This window comes from Meriones unguiculatus, chromosome 7 (genome assembly GCF_030254825.1).
Source record: "Meriones unguiculatus strain TT.TT164.6M chromosome 7, Bangor_MerUng_6.1, whole genome shotgun sequence".
Classification (NCBI taxonomy): Eukaryota; Metazoa; Chordata; class Mammalia; order Rodentia; family Muridae; genus Meriones; species Meriones unguiculatus.
Genome location: NC_083355.1, coordinates 16135585 through 16156706, shown reverse-complemented (window position 1 = coordinate 16156706; position 21122 = coordinate 16135585). Strand labels below are relative to the sequence as shown.

Below are 21122 nucleotides of genomic sequence, written 5' to 3'. Positions count from 1 at the left end.
AAGCATGGTATTATGCCATATGCCTTCAACCCCAGAACTCCGAGGCAGAGGCAAGTGGATCTTTGTGAGTTTGAAGCCAGCTTGGTGAATCCCAGGACAGCCAGGGCTACATAGTGAGACCCTGTCTCAAAAACAAAACACAAACAAATCCAAGTATATATCATTTATACTATTTATACTTTTATATTAATAAATTTGAGAGTATACAATGAATAAAAATACTTAAGGAATAAATTAAACATCTTATTTTGTTTCTAATGGTCTAGTTTTTGCCTCTCCTATGGTCTTTTTTTAATATAATTTTTTATTTATTACAATTTATTCACTTTGTTTCCCAACTGTAGCCTCCTCCTTCATCTCCTCCCAATCCCACCCTCCCTCCCTCCCTCCCTCCCTCCCTCATCTCCTCCCATGCCCCTCCCCAAGTCTACTGATGGGGAGGTCCTCCTCCCCTTCCATCTGACCCTAGCCTATCAGGTCTTATCAGGAGTGTCTTTTATAGTCTTCCTCTGTGGCCTGGTAAGACTGTTCTCTACTTAAGGAGAGGTGATCAAAGAGCCCACCACTGAGTTCATGTCAGAGACAGCCCCTGTCCCCCTTACTAGGGCGCCCCTAATGGTCTATTTTTATAACACATTTTATAATGGTGCTTTTACTAAGGTAAATAATAGCTTTAATAATTATAAAGTTTTTCTCTTGAATATATCAAGTTTTTTTGTTAATGTTTTAAAATATTTTAAGTTAAAAAACCCTCTTTTTAATGTGGATTAGCCTTAAATTTGTCACCATTTGCCTCAGTTTCCTGAGTGGTGGGATTATAGATGTATGCCACCATGACTGGCTCAAATTAAAAACAAAACAAAAAGAAACAGTTATAGGTTTGTGCTTCTACAAGTTTGTGGTACCTTCCATGGTCTCCTTATGTATAATCTTATATACACTCATACATATTCACCCTCATTCTTCCTCCCCTCTCCTTTTTTAAGACAGAGCTTACACTTCAATTTTCTTGTCACCACCTCCCAAGTGCTGGGATGATAGGTGTGCAGTTCCATGGCTGTTACTATTTTATTTATAGAAATGTTGTTAAAATGTCTACATATCTACTCCATTTATGAACTCATAATAACCAAATGTTGATAACAACAAGAAGTGGGTGATATACAGAAATGAAAATACACTGTCGTTAAAAAAATTTTTGGGGGGGAAATATTAGTTCACAGAGTAGACCTAGCTGACAAGTTCCATCCATAGCAACCATGGACTCCTTGTCTTCCAGGATACCTGTAGTATATATCTATAAATAGACATTTTTAGTTTCAGGGTTACTTTAAAGAAAACTAGAAACAAACAAACAAACAAAAAAAACCCCTCCAGTCTTAAAAGTAGGTTCTATACTTATTCTCACCTTATTTCTATGGATTTCTTCTCTTTTGGATTTATTTGACTCCCTAAATAAAATAGGCCAGCATACTTTCCAGATTTAGAGTTCTTTGACCTGGAATGTTGTCTTTCTTTGATTTTCTGCAATCTATTTTGCCATAAGAATTCTGGTTCTGTGTGTGTGCACACGTGTGCTGGTGTATATTCCTAGAAGTCAGAGGAGGATGTTAGGAACGTTAGTTGTCCTACTTTATCTCACATTTGCCTTATTCACTTGAGTCTCAGTCTCTCCTTGGACCTGAAGCTCACTGTTCCTGCTGGGCTGGCTAGTGTGCATGCTCTGGGAATTTTGTCTCAGTGAATAGGGTGGAGAGCAGTAGAGGAAGGCTGTAGGCCTCCACACTCACTCTCACATCTGTGCAAGTACACTTCCACACATATATGCCCCTCAAACAACGTGACACGCACATTTACGGGGTGGGTGGGGAGCGAGAGAGTGAGTTCTGCACGTTCATGGAGGCCCCCATAGGAATATGCAGATATTGAGAATTAGAGCCAGCACATGTATGTACAAGGTTGGAGGAAGAAGAGTAAATTGTGCTCATAAGACTTCAGAGGTTTGGGCTAGGACTGTTAATCCAGTTAACTGTGGAGAAGAAGGTAGGAAGATAAAGATTAGTTTAACAAAATTTGCACAGGCTCCTTTAGTAGCAGCTTCCCATCTCTGGTGATAAGAATGCTGCTTTTATCTTGGTATATATAATGTACCTTTCATATTGAAGTTTTATCTTTTTTACAGAAGAAAAATGAAAGTCAAAATGTCCTTCCTGTATCTGCTGTTTTCAAAGTCCCTTTAACTCAAAGTAATCTTTATACCAAAATAACATTTTGGGCATGTAATTCTGTAACTCAAACTCCTCATGAAAATGCAAGTTAATATAGTCTGTAGTATATTTCATTCGTGAAATAATAGTGGTTAAAATATTTAATAAATATAACACTTTTCTATGAACTTTTTTTACTGTCTTTACATGACTATATAGTGTTAAAATATCCTTGATATGAATTTTTAAACTTGGAATAACACTTTTCTTCCTCTTGTCATACAGCTAATTCAGATTCATCCAGTATTTGTTTACTGTGGTCTTTGGCATCCAGTGTAGGGCCTCTATATGCTAGGCAAGCACTGTACCCCTTACCTTTTTCCTACTTTGTATTCTGAGGTAGGGAATGCTACTTTGTTGCTCAGAATGGCCTTGAACTTCCTCTGTAGCCGATCCTGTACTCAATCCTTCTGCCTCAACCTCCCAAGTAACTCTGATTGTAGGCTTGACCTACAGGGCCCAGACAGCATATGTTTATTAAATATTTACTACGAATGATGTTAAGTTCTTCAATCAAAATTATATGCAAGCATTATAGTAAATAGTTGTATTAGTTTGAAAAATGTATAATATTGAAAAATTTTAGATGATTTCCTTATTTACTCACTACAGATTTTAATTGGAGGGACCTATAGTTTTGATTAGGAAAGACTATAGTAAGCAACATTTATAGCTGTTGTAAGATTGATAACGGAATAGTCAATAGCAGACAAAGGATTTTTACTAGGAATAGATAGATAACTCTTTTCTGCTTTCTATCCTTAGTCCATAGTAACATAATATTTCATAATGAATGTCTCTCATTTGATGCTAATTTTCTGGGAGAATCAGATTATTGTAGTCTTTTGCTATTATATATACATGCATACATATGTATGTACATATTATGTATGTATATATGTGTGTGTATATATACATGGATATTTGAGTCACTTTGAACTAGAGTAGCAACTCTCAATACATGGGACATAATAGATCAGATATGGTCATCACATGAATGTCCATAGATGCAGAAAAAGCCTGTAAGCAAGTTCAACATGCCTTCGAGAAAAAAGCACAGAAGAAACATATGTCAACGTAGTAAAAGCTATAGCCTCCATTATACTGAATATATTTCCTAGAGCCAGAATTGAGAAAAGGATGTCCACCCTTTTCTTGTTCAGTATATTTCTTGAATGCATTGCCAGAGCAGTAAGGCAAGAAAAAAGACATGAAAGTTAATACAAATAGGAACTGGGTGTGGTGGCTGACTCCTATAATTCCTACACCTGAAAGAATGAGGCAGGAGGATTGTCATGAGTTTAAGGCTACATAATGAATTTCAGGCTAGCCTGGATTTTACAGCAATACTGTCAAATAAATCAACTCCCCCAAAAGGGTACAAGTGAAAAATAAAGACTCTATTTGCATGTGATAGAATTTCCTTTACTTAGAAGGTCCTAAAGACATCATCAAACACCTCTTGAATCTGATAAACACTTACAGCAAAGTAGCAGATTGAAAAATAAATATAAAAATCATTAACTCTTCAATAAAACCATAATTGAACATGCTAAGAAAGTGGAAATAAATCTTATTTATGATAGCTTCAAAAACAAAGTAAACTAGGAATTTACCCCTAATCAAAGAGATTAAAAATATCTATCTACAAGAAAACTTGAACATCAAAGAAAGAAATTGAAGGCAACCCTAAAACAGGATAAGATCTCTCATGTTCATTTATTAGCAAAATTAATGTGGTTAAAATAGCTATATTGCTATAAATGCTCCATAACTTCAGTGTGATACCCATCAAAAATCCCAATGATGTTCTTCACATAAATAAAATAAATACAATAAGAACTTTATATGAATCCATTAAAGCCCAAATAACCAAAGCAATATGAGCAAAAGAGTAATTTGAAGCATATTCTAATACCTGTATGCAACTTTTGTATAGTAATAAGACAGCATGATTGGTACTGACACAAAAACATATGTAGACAAAAAAAAAATGACACAGAATAAAGGACCTTCAAAAAAGAGACAGATAAATAAACCACATAGCTATAAGCAACTGACTTTTGACAAAGATGCTGGGGAAAGATAGGCTCTTTTATAAATGGTGCTAAACATATTGACTATTCATATATAGACTCTTTTACTTATATAAAAATAAATTCAAAATATATCAAAGATCTCAATGAAACTTTGAAACCACCAGAGAAAAACACATAAACCACTTTGAGATGCAGACATAACATGGAATTCTTGAGAATGAGTCCAGTAGCCCAGGAAATAATATCAAGGATTGATAAACGGGATTGCACAGAATTAAAAAGGTTCTGTGCAGCAAAAGAAACAGTCCATTAAATTAAGACACAGCCTAAAGAATGGAAAAAAAAATCTTTGGCAGATTCACCTAACAGGGAATTAATGTCTAGACTATATAAAGAATTGAAAAAAATAAAAATTACCCCCTCCCAAATTATTCAGTCACTGAGTGGGTAAATGAATTGATCAGACAGTTCTCAAAAGAGGAATTAAATAGCCAAAATAACCATAAGAAAAAAATTGATCATCTTGAGCTGTAAGATCCCCAGTACTACACATGAACTGGCAGTGTGTCCATGTCACCCCAAGCACTCAGGAGACAGAGGCAGGAAGATCAAAGTGCAAGCTCATATTTGGCTACATAAAAGGTTAGAGACCAGCCTGGGCTGCATAATATCCTATATAACTCCAAACAAAACAAGACCTCATTGTGAGAGTCCGTCTAACCCAAGTCAGAATGACTGTCATAGAAAGAAATAACCATACATTCAGATGAGGTATAGAGGACATACCTCATAGAGGGAAAGAACCTTCGAGCTTCACTGATAGGAATATAAACAGCTAAAAAGAGTACTACTCTAAGATCTAGTTATCCCTAACATATACTTAGCCTCTCTCTCTTCTCCTTTCCTCTCTCCATTCTTCACCCCCCTCCCTCCTCCTTCCCCCCCTTACATGAAGACACTAGAATAGGTGTGTATGTATGTATGAATAATATTCAGCCATAACAATATTATGTTATTTGCAAGAGGTGGATAGAAATGGGGATTGTCACATTTAGTAAAATAGGACATAGAAGGAGCTGGAGAGATGGCTGAGCCGTTAAGAGCACTGTTGTTCATCTTGGAGTTTCTGGGTTCAGTCCCCAGAGATGTCTGCTCACAACCACCGGCATGTAACTGTAGTTCTAGGGGGTCTCATGCCTTTTTTTTTTTTTTATGGGCACTCTTTGTGCACTCCTCCTACACTTGGGAGGCAGAAAGTCAGGAGATCAAGGTCATCCTCATCCATAAGTGGTTCAAAGCCAACCCGGCCAACCAACACCCTTTCTTTACCCCCTCAAATAAGGTGACCCACACATGTAATCCAGGATTACAAAGGTGGTGAAGAACCAGCCTGCCTCCATCTTAGACTTAAATGCCATCTTAAAAAAAAAAAAAAAAAGATAAAACAGGTTCATTCCTGTTTGTGAGTAACTGCTTTTTCTCTAGGACTGGGCTATGCCCCACCTGTAATCCTAACTACAAATGGTTCTATACTGCCTTTTCAGGAATGAAAATCATGTCTTTTCTTCAAAAAGTTGTTTATCACCATCCTACAACCCTACCTGTGTTTCAAAAAGTTCTATGACCACTTAATGACACTTGTTATGACTATGACACCTTGTTAGGACTGTGTCTACCTTGTTATGTCCACTTTGCAACCATGTCTTTATTTCAAGAGGTCATTAGGACTATCCTGTTTGTCCTACTCCTATAACCCCACCTATTTTGCCTGCCAAATACCCCATTTGAAACCCCCCGGCCCTAAGCTATAAAAGCTCACTTCAAACCCTGTGTACATGAGTAGACTTAAATGTGGGTTTGATAGAAAGGTACCTAGGAAAGGAGAAGGAGCACTGTTGGGTGTGACTGTCTCAAAGGGATTGCACTTGCATCTTAACAGGAGCTGTGTGTACTGCCTCGGTGGCTCTTAACTCATAGCAAAAGCAGCAGTTCTCAACCTGGGGAACACAACCCCTTTGGGTTCAACCAACCCTTTCACAGGGGTTAGCTAAGATCAGTGGAAAACATAGATATTTACATTATAATTCATAATAATAACAAAATAGTGAAGGTAATTTTTATGGTTGGAGCTCACCACAACATGAGGAACTGTGTTAAGGGATCACAGCATTAGGAATGTTGAGAACCCTTGATCTAAAGTTTCAAAAGCCACTGCTTCTCCATCTATTTATTTATTTATTTATTTATTTATTTATTTATTTATTTATTTATTTCAGTTTATTCACTTTGTACCCCCCCCCGTAGCTCCCTCCCTCCTCCCCTTCCAGTCCCATCCTCCTTCCCTTTTTCCCACCTATGCCCCTCCCCTAGTCTACTGATAAGGGAGGTCCTCCTCCCCTCTTCTCTGATCCTAGTCCATCAGGTCTCATCAGCAGTGGCCTTTTCTTACATGGCCCCTTTTAGGATTAAAGAAGACTGTTCTGAAAGCCACCATTGTCCCTCACCCACTTACCTTATATCCTATTAGCCAAATTGTATCCTGTAATCTTTATTTTTTAACCAGTGAATGGAATTGCAACTGTTACTAAGATTCTTTTGCTAATCAAGGATTCCATCCCAAGGTTGAGGACAATTGTAGCTTTCCTGGGAGGAGCTACCTAAAATAATAAAGCCAGGTTCCTGTTAGCATTAAAGAAGGAAGTGGGGGAAAAAAAAAGAAGTAGCTGGCCAGCATGAAGTCTGCCACTTTATTTGCTAATTTTCTTATGGGTTTCTTATATATATGTATATAGGCATATACATATATATAAATAAAATATATAAATAGTTAGCTCTTTTACACAGAAGCCTGAACACAAGGTCTGATGAGGAATTCTGTGCTTTAAATTAAATATGTAAATATGGTTATGCAACTTTTATGAAGTTTCCAAATGTCCATACTAAATCATGAAAAATGTGACAATTAAAGATAAAAATAGGGGGCCGGAGTAGTTCAGTGGTTAAGAGCACTGGCTACTGTGGCAGATCAGTGTTCAGTTCCCAGCACTCACTGGGCAGTTTACAACCTTTTGTAACTTGAACTCAAGGGGGTCTGATCTCAAGAGTTCTGGACTCTGGGCATTCCCATTCACAAGTGTATTAAGTACATGTAGACATGCATAACTATAAATAAAAACTAAAAGAATTAAAATAGCATTTAAAAGCCAACCAAACAAGAACAAAACACTTATGTAACAAGGATCAGAAGTACAAACTCAAATTTGTACAAATATGAGAAAAACAGGAAGAATTTCTATAACTAACTTGATATGAAGATTTCAGACATATAGAACTGTTGTGTAAAACTGAATTTTTCCACCTAGAAGATCCCCAGAGTTACTTTCTGATCTGCAAACCAAGGTCTAGGCCTTAGGCAATAAGGTTTTAGTGTGATAGGCCTGGGAAAGTAACACCTGATCACTCTAAAAGATAGGTTTCCACGATTGTTCTTAGAGCTGGGGGGTGGGGAAAAAGAGACGGGAGATTTCCACTTAATTTTTCTTTGGAAAACATGTTTTTTAAAAGATGTACAATGTATTTCTAAGGGCCATCTTTCTTTTCAGTTTCAAATATTAGTAACAAAGATTTCTGTTTGTTTTTGTTTGGGGACGGTTTGGCCACTTTTACTTCATCTTTCATCCTATAACCAAAAGACATGGGTATGTCTGTTTAACGGGCTGAGTATGTTTACTGAGAGAGAGAAAAAAAAGTAATATTGAAGGAGGTTGGTGGTAGGACAACTGAAAAATTCTGACATAATATCTAACTGTATTGCTCCAAAAAATGTATTGCATACCTTATTCTGTCACCTGGCATTATTCACTTGGTAGACAGCACAGTCATTTCTTTTCTGAGAATACTGTGTTATTTTGTCATTCTTTGTTCTTCTCTTGAAAGTGGATGGCCAAGTGCCTAATGAACCAGGTCTAATAGTGCTGTGCTCTAGAGCTGAGAAGGCACTGTTGCCTACTGCTTAAGCATGTCTTCTCTCCCTCTCCTCTTCTTTGTGTCATCTTTGTTTGCATTTTAGATTACTGGTTGAGTCAGGATAGATAGACAATGAAAATTATGAAGATATGGGATGGGAATGGAGCCCCTCATCAGTGTGCTTGATTGAGGCTTCTTACCAGCAAGAATTCCAGAACAAATAACCCCATTTGTTGTGAAGGTTGCTGGTAATGAAAAGAATATTCATTTATAAAGAAATTTCTTAAAGTAGCAACAAACCAGATATAAGGGCTGCGCTAAACTGGAGAGGCCTTGTTTCTTTCCCTGGATATTTCCTGGGAAACTCAAACAAGTTAACTTGTAAACTCTGTTTACAGTGAAGGTATCCTGACTTCCCTGGTAGTTTGACTTTTACTTTGTCAATGTAGTCCTGATGAGAGTCTCTTAGGAAACAAACACCTTGTGATCTCATTAGATGTCTTAGGAACCCTATGAAGCTCACTAAAATCCTGTGTGACTATCGTTAAAAACAAAGGAGCCATGACTCTTGGAGAAGCGCCTGTTTGTGTGGCTTGTCTTTGCTCCCGAGTGCCCTCTCACCCTTATACTAAACTCTGTCCTAAAAATACCTTTATTTAAACTAGTTCTGCTTCATAGATGGACAAGGTTTTGAAATTATTTTCTGTGTCAAAGCCACAAGTCAAGGTCTCCAGAAGTCTGTAGGGATACCTCAGGCAGCTCTACCTCCTGCTGCTGTTTCTAAAACATGATGTAATGAGCACCTACTATGGGCCTGCATTATATGAAATACTGAAGTGGGGAGGAGGTGGTAATTATCATTGTGCCCTCAGAGTAGCTAGCCAGTTCCACAAATGGGGAACGGAAGTTTGCGGTGACAGTACTGCGTATATCCATGAAATTGTGAGACAGTTTGACACATTTACTGAAGGTAGCATGATACTCTGCTTGGCTGCCATTTCTTCTGTTTACTAATTCTTACATTTTTCCTGGCTTTGCATGAATTTTCAATATTAATTCAGTTCAAATAATGGAACTTAACTCCTGACATCTTACGATTCAGGCACCAAGAGTGAAACATAGACCAAATTTATAAGATCCATGCAGTAGGACTGTGGATGAATTAACTCTGGTCTAACTCAGATCTGGTATTAACCTTTAGACCACGGTAGTTAAAACCCTGGTAAGTCTGTGATCATCTTCTTTTGGATAAGGTGCCCATTAATGAAAATCAGCTGTGGCAGAGAGACGGCATAAATTAGTAGATAGAGTGAGGGTTGGCAAAGGGCATCTCTCAGAAAGGGATGTGGATGATGGTGGAGCCTGAGCACAGGAGCTGTTGTCCTTGTGGAAATAGTGACAGCCACTTTGGTCATGTGTGGGTGTATTTCACTTGATTGTGATGCATTCATTGGCCAAGAACTCTGCCTGTTGCTTTGGGTTTTGTATAGAGATTCTGCTATGGAGACATAGACGAAATCGCTGGCCATTGGTGTATTCCTCTTACCCTCCCCAGAGCTCAAAGGGATAATGCTGAGAGTTCCCTCCAGTCACATGGTCAGTCCTATCCTGAAGTTGCTCAAGGGCTTTCAGGCTACCAGTTACACTGTTAACACAGAGAAAGACACTCATTGTCTCTGCCTTAAGAGTCAAGGATCCTAGAAGCTCTTATGTCTATACACAAGGGACTAAGAAGGCTTTTTATCACTGTTTTTATTGCCTCCTTTGTTATGGGTCTGTTTAGGTTGTTGGCCTCTTCTTTGGTGGTTTAAATTCATCCATTTCTTTTAGGTTTTCCAACTTAATGGAATACAGATTTTTAAAGTATTCCCTTATAATATTCTCTATGTCTTTGGTGTCTGTTGTAATGTGTCCGACTTTGTTAATATGGGTCATCTCTTTTTTGTGGTTATTTGGGCCAACAATTTGTCAATCTTGCCTATCTTCTCAAAGAACCAGATCTTAAGTTAATTGCTTCTTTGTTTTTTATTTCATTTATTTCTGCTTTAATTTGTTTATTTCTTGCCATCTACTTTATTTGGGTTTGATTTGTTCTTGTTTTTCCAAATTCTTGAGTTATATCATTTATATGTGCTCTTTCTGATTTTCTTTAATGTAGGCACTTAGGGCTATAAACTCTCCTCTTAGAACTGCATTTAATGTGTCTCAGTAATTTAGTTGTGTTGTGTTTTCATTTCCATTTAGTTCCAGGAATATTTTGATTCCTTCTTTGATCCATTCATTATTCAGTAAGTAATGAGTTAATATCTACATGTTTGTACACTTACTAAAATTTTGTTTGCTGTCAATTTTAAGTTTTATTGTGTAATGGTCAGATATAATACATAAGATTGTTTTAGTTTTCCTGTATTTGTTGAAGTTTGCCTTCTGTCCCAGGATGTGGTCTGTGTGCTTCTGAGTAGAAATGTATATATTCTTTGGCATTTAGGTAGAATGTTCTGTAGTAATCTCTTAGGTCCATCTGATGTAAGATGTCATTTAATTCTGAGGTTTCTCTGTTTTTGTATTTTTCTGTCCACATAACCTATGTGTTGTAGAAAGTTAGTTAAATCTTATTAGAGAACACTTATATAGAGCTAGTGAGTTTGATGGGAGACATGCTGTTATGGCCATTCATCATGTTTTGACCTGGGCATGGGAACTTTGTCCTTTTGTTGTGTGTCTGATGTGGTAATCTGGCCTTTCTTAGACGAGGCCAATGCAGGAGATGCATGACCTGAGGTAGGCCAGGTAAAACTGGTACATCAGCTGCTTAATTGGACCATGGAAAGATGGCTCCCAAACCAAAGATGGTTTTAGAGCCAGGCTAGGCAAAAGGGGATCACAGATGAAGAAGGTTCACAGCTACAGGTTTGGAGTTAGGCTGTGGGTTTTGTTGTTGGCAAAGGGAGGGAGAAAGGATGTGAAGAAGGGAAAGGTGGTTTACCTAGGAAAGAAAGTTGCTTGCCCATAATGAGGGCTCCTTGCCTTCAGGTCTGGAAGTGGGCTTACGAGCCAGCAGATGGCAGAGAGTTAGGACAAGGGTGGGAGTCTTATATCTGCTTTGATACACTGCTAGGTAGAGTCTTTCAGAGGCCCTCTGTGGTAGGCTCCTGTCCTGTTACTTGTTTTCTCCTACATCCAGTGTCCATCCCATTTGGCTTTCTAAGTGAGGATTGATCATCTTACCCCGGGACCTCTTTCTTGTTTATCTTCTTTAGGTGTATAGATTTCAGTATGTTTATCCTATCTTATAGGTCTATATAAGTGAGTATATACCATGTGTGTCTTTCTGCTTTTGTGATACCTCACTCAGGATGATCGTTTCTAGGTCCCACCATTTGCCTGCAATTTTCATGATTTTCTCATTTTTAATTGCTGAATAGTATTCCATTGTGTAAAAGCACCACAGTTTCTGTATCCATTCCTCAACTGAGGGACATCTGGGTTGTTTCCAGGTTCTGGCTGTTATGAATAAAGCTGCTACAAACATGGTTGAGCAAATGTCCTTGTTGTGTACTTGAGCATCTTTTGGATATATGCCTAGGAGTGGTATAGCTGGATCTTGAGGAATCACTATTCCTAATTGTCTGCGAAAGCGCCAGATTGATTTCCAAAGTGGTTGTACAAGTTTGCATTCCCACCAGCAGTGGAGTAGGGTTCTCCTTTCTCCACATCCTCTCCAGCATGTGTTGTCACTTCAGTTTTTTATCTTAGCCATTCTGATGCGTGTCAAGTGAAATCTCAGGGTCGTTTTGATTTGCATCTCTCTGATGGCTAAGGATGTTGAGCAGTGTATCAAAGCAGATATTAAGACTCATAACCAAAGCTTCGGCAGAGTGCAGGGAATCATAAGAAAGAAGGGGGAGTTAATATGACCTGGAGAGGACAGGAGCTCCACAAGGACCAAATATATCTGGGCACAGGGGTCCTTTATGCGACTGTTTCTCCAAACAAGGACCTTGTGTGGATATAACCTAGAACCTCTGCTCAGATGTAGCCCATGGTAGCTCAGTATCCAAGTGGGTACCCTAATAAGGGGAACAGGGACTGTTTCTGACATGAACTCAATGGCGGGCTCTTTGACCTCCTCCTGACCCCCGAGGGAGGAGCAGCCCTGCTAGGCCACATAGGAGGACTTTGCAGCCAGTCCTGAAGATACCTGATAAACCAGGATTAGATGAAAGGGGAGAAGGTCCTCCCCTATCAGTGGACTTGGAAAGGGGCAGGGAGGAGATGAGGGAGGGAGGGTGGGGTTGGGAGAAAAAGAGGGAGCAGGATACAGCAGGGATACAAAGTTAACAAACTGTAACTAATATTAAAAAAAATAATAAATAAATAAATAAAAAGAAAACAGTAAAAAAAAAAAAGGATAAGGGTGGGAAAATGAAGTGACCGCTCATATAGTAAACCTGCATATATAAATTTACTTTCTGACTTTGTATCCCATGACCTTGCTAAACTCACTAATTCTAAGATTTGAAGATTTGTATCTGCCTTTGTTTATATGTGTTTTTAATTTAAGTGGACAGTATCTTTTGAAGGTAGTTTCTTTCCTTCTTTCATGCTGCATGTATGTTCTTTGTTCTATTCCTCATCTTGCGGCGCTGGTTAATACATGGAGTACAGTGGCAGCTGAGGGTGGAGAGAGAGCATTAAGGTTCTTTCTTGGTACTAATGTTATTGTGGGAACATCCAGTCTTTCATCACTTTGTATGATGTTAACTGTAGGGTTTTTTGTAGATGTTGTTTATGAAGTTAATGGAGTTTCTCTCTGTTCCTAGTTTTATAATTTTCTAGGTGTTAGTTTTTTTAAAAATGCTTTTTTACATCAAGTAATATGATCATGTAAATTTTCTCTGAACCAGTCCTATAGTAGATGATCACGTAGTGGACTACATTTGAATCATTCATAAAGCAGACCATATAGTGAAAAAATGATTTTAAAATACTGAATTGGTCTAGCTTTTCAGGAAAAAAAAAAATCACTTACTTGGTGTGTTACACATTACTGAATTTGTTAATATGTTACTAAACTTTTCATTTGTTTCTATATTCGTAAGTGTGTTGGCTAGTCATATCAGCTTGACACTAGAGTTATCTGAAAGGAGGGAACTTCAGTTCAGAAAATGCCTTCATAAGATCTGGCTGTAGGGCATTTTCTCAATTCGTGATTGATGGTGGTGGGCCCATTCCATTGTGGATGGTGCCATCCTTGGGCTGGTGGTCCTGGGTTCTGTAAGGAAGCAGGCTGAGCAAGCCCTGAGGAACAAGCCAGTAAGCAACAGCCTCCATGGCCTCCGCATCAGCTCCTGCTCCAGGTTTCTGCCCTGTTGGAGTTCCTGTCATGACTTTCTTCAGCAATATGGAAGTATAAGCCAAATAAATTATTTTCTTTCCCAACTTGCATTTTGGTCATGGAGTTTCATTGCAGTAACAGAAACCTTAACTAAGACAATAAGGAATATTGGCCTTTTTGTGGGTAATGCTTTTATCTGAGTAATTCTGTTCTCAAATGAGTTAGAAATATTTTCTTTTCCATCATCTGGAAGAAATCCTTTAGAATTGATGTTATTTCTTTAAATGTTTGGTATAGTTGATTTATGAAACCATTTTTGAGCGTGGATATTTGTTTTTCATAATGTTTTTGTTTGTTTAAGCCATGAACTTATTTTTTAAGGGTCACAGGAGTGTTTGTTACTCTTTAAGTTTGCATGTCTTTCAGTAGTTATTATTTATTACAAGATACATTTAGAAGGACAGGTTTTGGGTAGCTGGGTAGCTGTGTGACCTTGAGAAAGGTATTTTAGCTTTAATCTCTTTGGTCCTTAATTTATTCATCTGAAAAACCAAGGGGTTAGACTTACCTGTTTCTAAGGGTTTTTTTTTCCCTTTTTGAATTTATAGCTCTGGTAGGGTGATGGTGTATGCATTTGGCGTTGATGTGAAGAACCTGAGTCTCTGCTCCTTTATTTGCCCATCACTCATTGAGCATTGGCTTTTTAAAATCAACTTTGCCTTTTCATATATAAGTCTCATGTTGTCTTCTAATAAATAATTTAATGAAAAAATATGGGTAGAAGTATTCTTGTTTATACAGTTGTATATAATAGAATTAAGGTATATGAAAATTATTTTTATACGCTATTCATAAGAGGATGTAAGATGTGTTAATTTTTAATGTTGTATTTCCTTGAAAAAATCAATCAGTTTGAAATTTAGAAATATATGAAATGCATTTCCCTTTAAGTGATATGTGAAGTGGTCTTCATAATTTTTTAAAGTAATACTTTTTTTTCTACTTACTAGAGACAATATAAGTATTTTATGTAAGATTTTTTTTCAAAAGTGTCACATTGTGCGTTCTGTCATTTCCTGGGTTAAAGCAAAGTGGAGGTAGCAAACAGATTTATTGCTGAAGGAAACAGAGTTGCAGGCTGCAGCTGGAGGATTTTACGTAGGCACCTGTGGGCTTGAGTGCGTTCAATACCCAGGCTGCAGTAGGAGGCTGGCACTGACTCTGCTGACTCCAGTGCACTCCTCGATGCTGTTCTGCCGATCTCTCCCCTGTCCTGAAGACAGACAAAATGGCGCAGCACGTTCAGCCCCTGAGGGGAAATAACCGTCAGTGTGATTCAGAGGTGGGTTTGCTACACTGGTCAGAAAAGGGGTTGTGTAACAAGTCCAGAGGCTTAAGCAGAGATCGGCATGTCAGACTTCCATAGCTGTTTTTATATTCGATGATGGCCATTGAAGAGTGAAACTGTTACAGCTGTGAAATCTGCATGCCCTCTACATATGAGGCACTGGTATAGTGCGTGTATAACGTTAGTAAATGCATACATAGTGGCATATGAACAGATTTGTTTTTGAAAATGTATGTGGCTGGAACATATATAGATGTGTGTTCGGAAAGGTTTTCTTTTTCTACTGTCTTTGTTTTTAAGTAAACACTTAATTGGTTTTGTTTTTTCTCTGCTGAATATTTGTTTGAGCTCTTGCCATTGTTTCTTTCCTTATATTGTTCATTTTATAATAGAAGAAATCATTCTCCAGTGAGATAGGGGAAAAATCAGTATGAGCACTAGAGTTGGCACTTCATGTTTTATTGATGACTGTAATGCAGTGAGTTCGCATTGCACATAGTCATGACTTAAATGATTACCTCTTCTGTGAAAGCAAAATGTTTATAAGAACGGCCATGTTGACAGTGAGTGTAAAATAAAGGAGGTAGGACAAGTACAATTTCACTGTCGTTGCCTTCTTGAGCTATCTCAGCATTGATCCAGCACAGCGTTGTATTAGAGGCACACTGTAGAAACAATTGAACATCAAGCACTAAAAAAATCCCACCCCCTTCCCGAAGCACTTTGCTTTTGTATGTGTATGTTTGGGGTTTCTGTAAGCTGCCTGTAACAGAGGAGCTGTCCAGTTGAGACAAGCTATGTTTTCTTAAGCCACACCCGACAGATTCTTCTTTCTTTCTTTCTTTCTTTCTTTCTTTCTTTCTTTCTTGCTTTCTTGCTTTCTTGCTTTCTTGCTTTCTTGCTTTCTTGCTTTCTTGCTTTCTTGCTTTCTGCACTGTTTTATCCTGTGCTGATTTGTGACTATCATCTGTGGGTGACTTTTGAGTTGTAAAATGAAGAAATATACTATATTCACAAGCTCTAGCTTAAGATATTTTAAACATTTGAGTTTTACTAGCACAGAAAAATCAGTATTTTACTTGTGCAGCATTTTCTCTGGCTGAGAGGAAAGATATTTGTGAAGTTCCATGATGAGTGTATTGCAAGGATTCTGATCACGTAGGTAACAGTGCTGCTGGTATATTATTTTGGTTAGTATTGAGGGTAAAATAGTCCAAGTTCAGATTTTCTTTTTTGAGCAAATATTTGTTGAAACATTTTAAACACTTGATTTTTATGTGGAATTAAAATTGCAATGCAGTCAGACTGATTTTTAAATCTATTTATAATGTTTTATTCCATAGTAAAGACATTTTATATGTGATTAGAATTAGCAACTGTATGGCTGTCTGCCACTATGTTAGATTACCTCACCCACTTTACTGTAGACAGAAATAATACAGAATCAGCATTAATCTTAGTAGTCAGCAGAGTGCACTTGTTATGTACTCTCATGAACAGTTTCTTTTAGACAGTGGATTAACTATTGCCTCAGAAATTAAAAAATCTGTAGTATATTTCTGAGCTTTTGTTTATTGGACAACAAAAAGAAAAATATAGTATTTTATGTGTGAATTTTATTACAGTAAATAATTAACTATAGAATGGAACATACTGTATTATTAGAATGTTTCATGTATCCAAATGTTATATAACCCTGATGGAATGTTGCAGATGAAACAAAGAAATCTGATTGGCTCCTCACAAGAAACAGCAGCCTTGAAATCCTTTTTAACCAGAGGCTTCCACAGCAGCCTGGTGGTTAGCTAGAATCACAGTGAAAGCAGAAATGTATTGGAGATGAGGAGGGTTAGGAGTAGAAATGGAGGGTGCTGAGGCTCCTACTTAATTCGTTTCTTTAATATGTATTGCCCTGCAGGCTTTTGTCCTTATCAGCAAATAGCTCCCTCTCTCATTGTTACCAAATTAACAAACTTATTTATTGAATGAAGAATTCCTCCAAAACCAGCTTCAGGTGATAGATGGGTTAACGGGTCTCCTAATTTTAGGACATTCATGAAGTATGAATGAATGGGGCTTGCTGAGAGAAGAGTACAGAGTACGTGGTGGAAAGTTTGAAGAACAGGATACTAACAGAAATTCCACCATCCCCCATTATCTTAAAATTGCATTAAATAGTTGTCCTCCTAAGATTTTGTTGATGTTTAATAAGGGCACACTATAATTGATATTCAAAGAACAGGAAGCTGCAGGTTGAAAACAGCTGGAGAATTCTTGCTTTCTATTGGCTATTATAGAAATACCCCTAAGATGGCGGAATAATGTGTTAGCTAGATGGGCTGCTTAAATCACAGGAGCAATACACAGCCCTTCTATGTTTTTAACAGAAAATATTTAAAATATTTCTGAAGTTTATTACAACCTGAAATTTTTTTTCTTTGTTTTGTTTTGTTTTGAGACAGGGTTTCTTTGTGTGTCCCTTGCTGTCCTGGAACTCACTTTGTAGATCAGCTGTCCTCAAACTGAGAGATCTGCTTGACTCTGCCTCCCTAGTGCTTGGATTAAAGGCATGCACCACCACATCTATCGAAAATTCTTACATTTAAACAGTAATAGGCTGACTTTATAGAATCTGGGAGAGGGACGATTACTGTAAGCCGGGATCAGTGTCTAAATACAGACATTAACTTATATGGAAAGGAAATAGTAAACATAATAAAAGAAAGCATATTTTAAAAGGGACTTCTGACACGTGTTTTCTATAAGTACTGACTCTGTGATGTCGGGTCCATTTTCTAAGTTATCTGATATGCTAATAGAGTTGGGCTGAAGGCAGCTGGCTGCAAGTATCACAAGCTGAAAAGCAAAATGGCTGGCAAGGATTAGTACTGTATATTTGCAACAGAGCTAGATGCAATTAAGATAACATTTGTTGAAGGAGGAAGTTATAAAGTAAGATGATGAGCTTAGATGTTTTTGACCATAAATGAATACCTTTATCAAAGGAAAATGTAGAAAATGGTTTTTTTTGCAGCTTAAAAATTAAAAGCTTTATACTATAAATAAGGTGATAATGTTTAACTAAGCACAAGATCTCTTGTTATTATTTGTCTAGCTGTTATTGACATTGTGTAATTCTAAAGCTCAGGTAGTTTTTGAGGGTATTGTTTATAAGTTTCAGAATGATGTATAGTTAAGGTATAGAAAAAGAGGGAGAACATGTTATAGTCTTAGAATGGAGCAAATTGGGAGAGAAACTTCTAGGAATATAAATGAAACTGAGCTTTTCTGATGGGAGATCTGTCAAGCATTAAGTGTTAAATGATGTAATTGTTCAGTTTGCATTTTAAATAATTATTCATCTAGAATTTAGGTTTACATCTATGTTTAGAAAAATGAATAAGGAGTGGATACAGGTTGGAGTTGGGAATAGATGGATAGATTCAAGAGATGTCTAGGAGATAAAAATCCAACAGAGAAAACACATATGCACACAACTTTTTTTCTTCTTCTTCTAAGAGTTAAATTGAAGTTGCCCTACACAGGGGATAATGGTTTCCCTGGAAAGTATAGGTAGGTAAGTTAAAAGCCCAATGTCAGATGTCATGTTGGTCAGAAGTATCTTGGAGACCCCTAAAATGGGGATGGGGAAATAAAGTTGGTACTGACCAGGAAGCTTCCTCTATGCTAGCTAGCTTTCGTAGTACAGAAGGAGTTATAAAGTCAGCCGAGAGAAAAAAAAAATCTACAGTCTTACACACTGTGAACTACAGTAAGAACTAGTGTGACAAGATTTGCTCATGGTTCAGTAGTGGCACAAATGTTATTGGAGTAATCAAACTGCTTCCACAGGAAGAAACATAAGCCAGATACTGTAAATCTGATCAAGAACCCATGGTTGGAGAGCTCACAGGCCCCAGTAAGTTCACTTACTACTTTTATTCTGCTAACTGGACACAATATCAAACTGCCTTCCAAATTCATTATCACTAGACCCACAGACTAGCGCAGTTTTCAGACCTCATAAGGGAAGTCTCTTTGTGCAATGAATGGTGGTTAAAGCAGAAACTCTCAGCTGGTTAATTACAGAGAATAAGTGTGAGTAGAGTGCTCACCCACAAATGGGACATCTGTATAACCTGCCTCCCACAGACATACCAACCAAGGGTTAAGCATCCTTGGGGGGGGGCGGGGGCAGAAAGATTGTAAAACCAGAGGTAAGGGAGGACAGGACCATTGCACTTTGGAGCTTACAACAGCTGTGATTGTGTGCACAAAAATCAAGTGTGCCAACTCTGTATTCATGAACCCACTACCATACCCGAGGAGCTATAAGCAGCTGATAACTTCTGGCAGAGTCACTTTCTTTAAGGGTGTGGCTCCTGTGTGGTTCTACCCACTCTAGTGGATGGCCTCACAACGTGAGTATATGGGCAGCACAAAATGAACTCACTGAGTTATCAAATAACCAGAAGATACAGTGTTGCTGTAGGGAAGGGAGGGTAGGTCTGGGAAGAGGTAGGTCAAAATATATGGAATCAAGGAATTATTAAAAATATGTTTAATTAAAATATAAAAGTGAATCAAACAAATAAGTAATACAGGGCAGGGTTTAGAATTTAGTGAGTGTATCAAGCAAGTGCGACATCTTTGCAAAATACCTGAGAGAAACAACTTAAGGGTGGAAAGATTTCTTTTGTTCAACCTTCCTAATGCTGTAACCCTTTAATACAATTCTTCATGTTGTCGTGACTCCCAACCATAAAATTATTTTCATTGCTACTTCAAAACTGTAAATTTTGCTACTGCAATGAATCATAATGTAAATATCTGATGTGCACGATATCTGATATGTGACCCCTGTGAAAGTGTCATTTGACTCCCCCAAAGGGTCGTTACCCACAGGTTGAGGAATGCTGGTTTAGATATTTCAAGTGGCATGGAAGAGCAGAGCTGCTCATGATGTGGCAGCCAGGAAAACTACAGTAGTGAACTTTCTCCCTACCCCCAGCTTTATTCTGTCTTTATCCCTAACCTGTGGGATGGAGATACTCATATTTAAAGCAGATCTCTTACCCTGTATCTGATTCTTTTTGGAAATACCCATACGGCTGCATTCAGAGATACACTTTGCTGGCTTTTAAATCAATTTAAATTTTTTAAAAATTTTTATTTATTTATTACAGTTTATTCATTTTGTATCCCAGCTGTAGCCCCCTTCCTTGTTCCCTCCCAGCCCCACCCTTCCTCCCTCATATCTTCCCATGCCCTCACTAAGTCCACTGACAGGGGAGGTCCTCCTCCCCTTCCCTCTGACCCTTGCCTATCAGGTCTCATCAGGACTGCCCGCACTGTCTTCCTCTGTGGCCTCATAAGGCTGCACCCACCTCAGGGGAAGATGATCAAAGAGCCAGCCACTGAGTTCATGTCGGAGACAGCCCCTGTTTCCATTACTAGGGAACCCATTTGGGAGCTGAGCTGCCATGGGCTACATATGCACAGGAGTTCTAGGTTATCTCCATGAATTGTCCTTGGTTGGAATATCAGTCTCAAAAAAAGGCCCCTGTGCCCAGATATTTTGTTTCTGTTGCTCTCCTTGTAGAGCTCCTGTCCTCTCCATGTCTTTCTATTTTCCCCTTCTTTTATAAGATTCCCTGTACTCTGCCCAAAGTTTGGCTATGAGTCTTAGCATCAGCTTTGATACCCTGCTGGGTAGAGTCTTTCAGAGGCCCTCTGTGGTATTTTCTCTCCTGTTCCCGATTTTCTCTCTCTTCCAGTGTCCATCCTGTTTGCCCTTCTGCCTCTCATCATATGCAGGGTCCTCCTCCTTGATTAGCTTCTTTAGGTTACAGACTTCAGTATGTTTATCCTATATTATATGTCTAATATCCACTTATAAGTGAGCATATACCATGTGTGTCTTTCTGCTTCTGGGATACCTTACTCAGGATGATCTTTTCTACTTCCCACCATTTGCCTGCCAATTTCATGATTTCCTTGTTTTTATTTGCTGTGTAGTATTCCATTGTGTAAATGTGCCACAATTTCTGTATCCATTCCTAACTGAGGGACATCTGGGTTGTTTCCAGATTCTGGCTATTGCGAATAAAGCTGCTACAAACATGGTTGAGCAAATGTCCTTGTTGTGTACTTGAGCATATTTT

General features: G+C 38.0%; 1 protein-coding gene across 9 annotated transcripts in view; it reads left to right on the top strand.

The window, feature by feature from the left end:
• Tanc2 (tetratricopeptide repeat, ankyrin repeat and coiled-coil containing 2) overlaps positions 1 to 21122 on the top strand; it is a 304530-nt gene that overhangs the window by 39468 nt on the left and 243940 nt on the right. Inside the window, exon 1 of one of the 9 annotated variants that reach the window (XM_060386547.1) lies at positions 14801 to 14952. The exons of the other annotated variants lie outside the window; for them this stretch is intronic. The gene's annotated coding sequence lies outside the window, so the exon portion shown is untranslated. Of the gene's footprint in view, positions 1 to 14800; positions 14953 to 21122 lie in introns of those variants that run through there. 9 annotated transcript variants of the gene reach the window in all.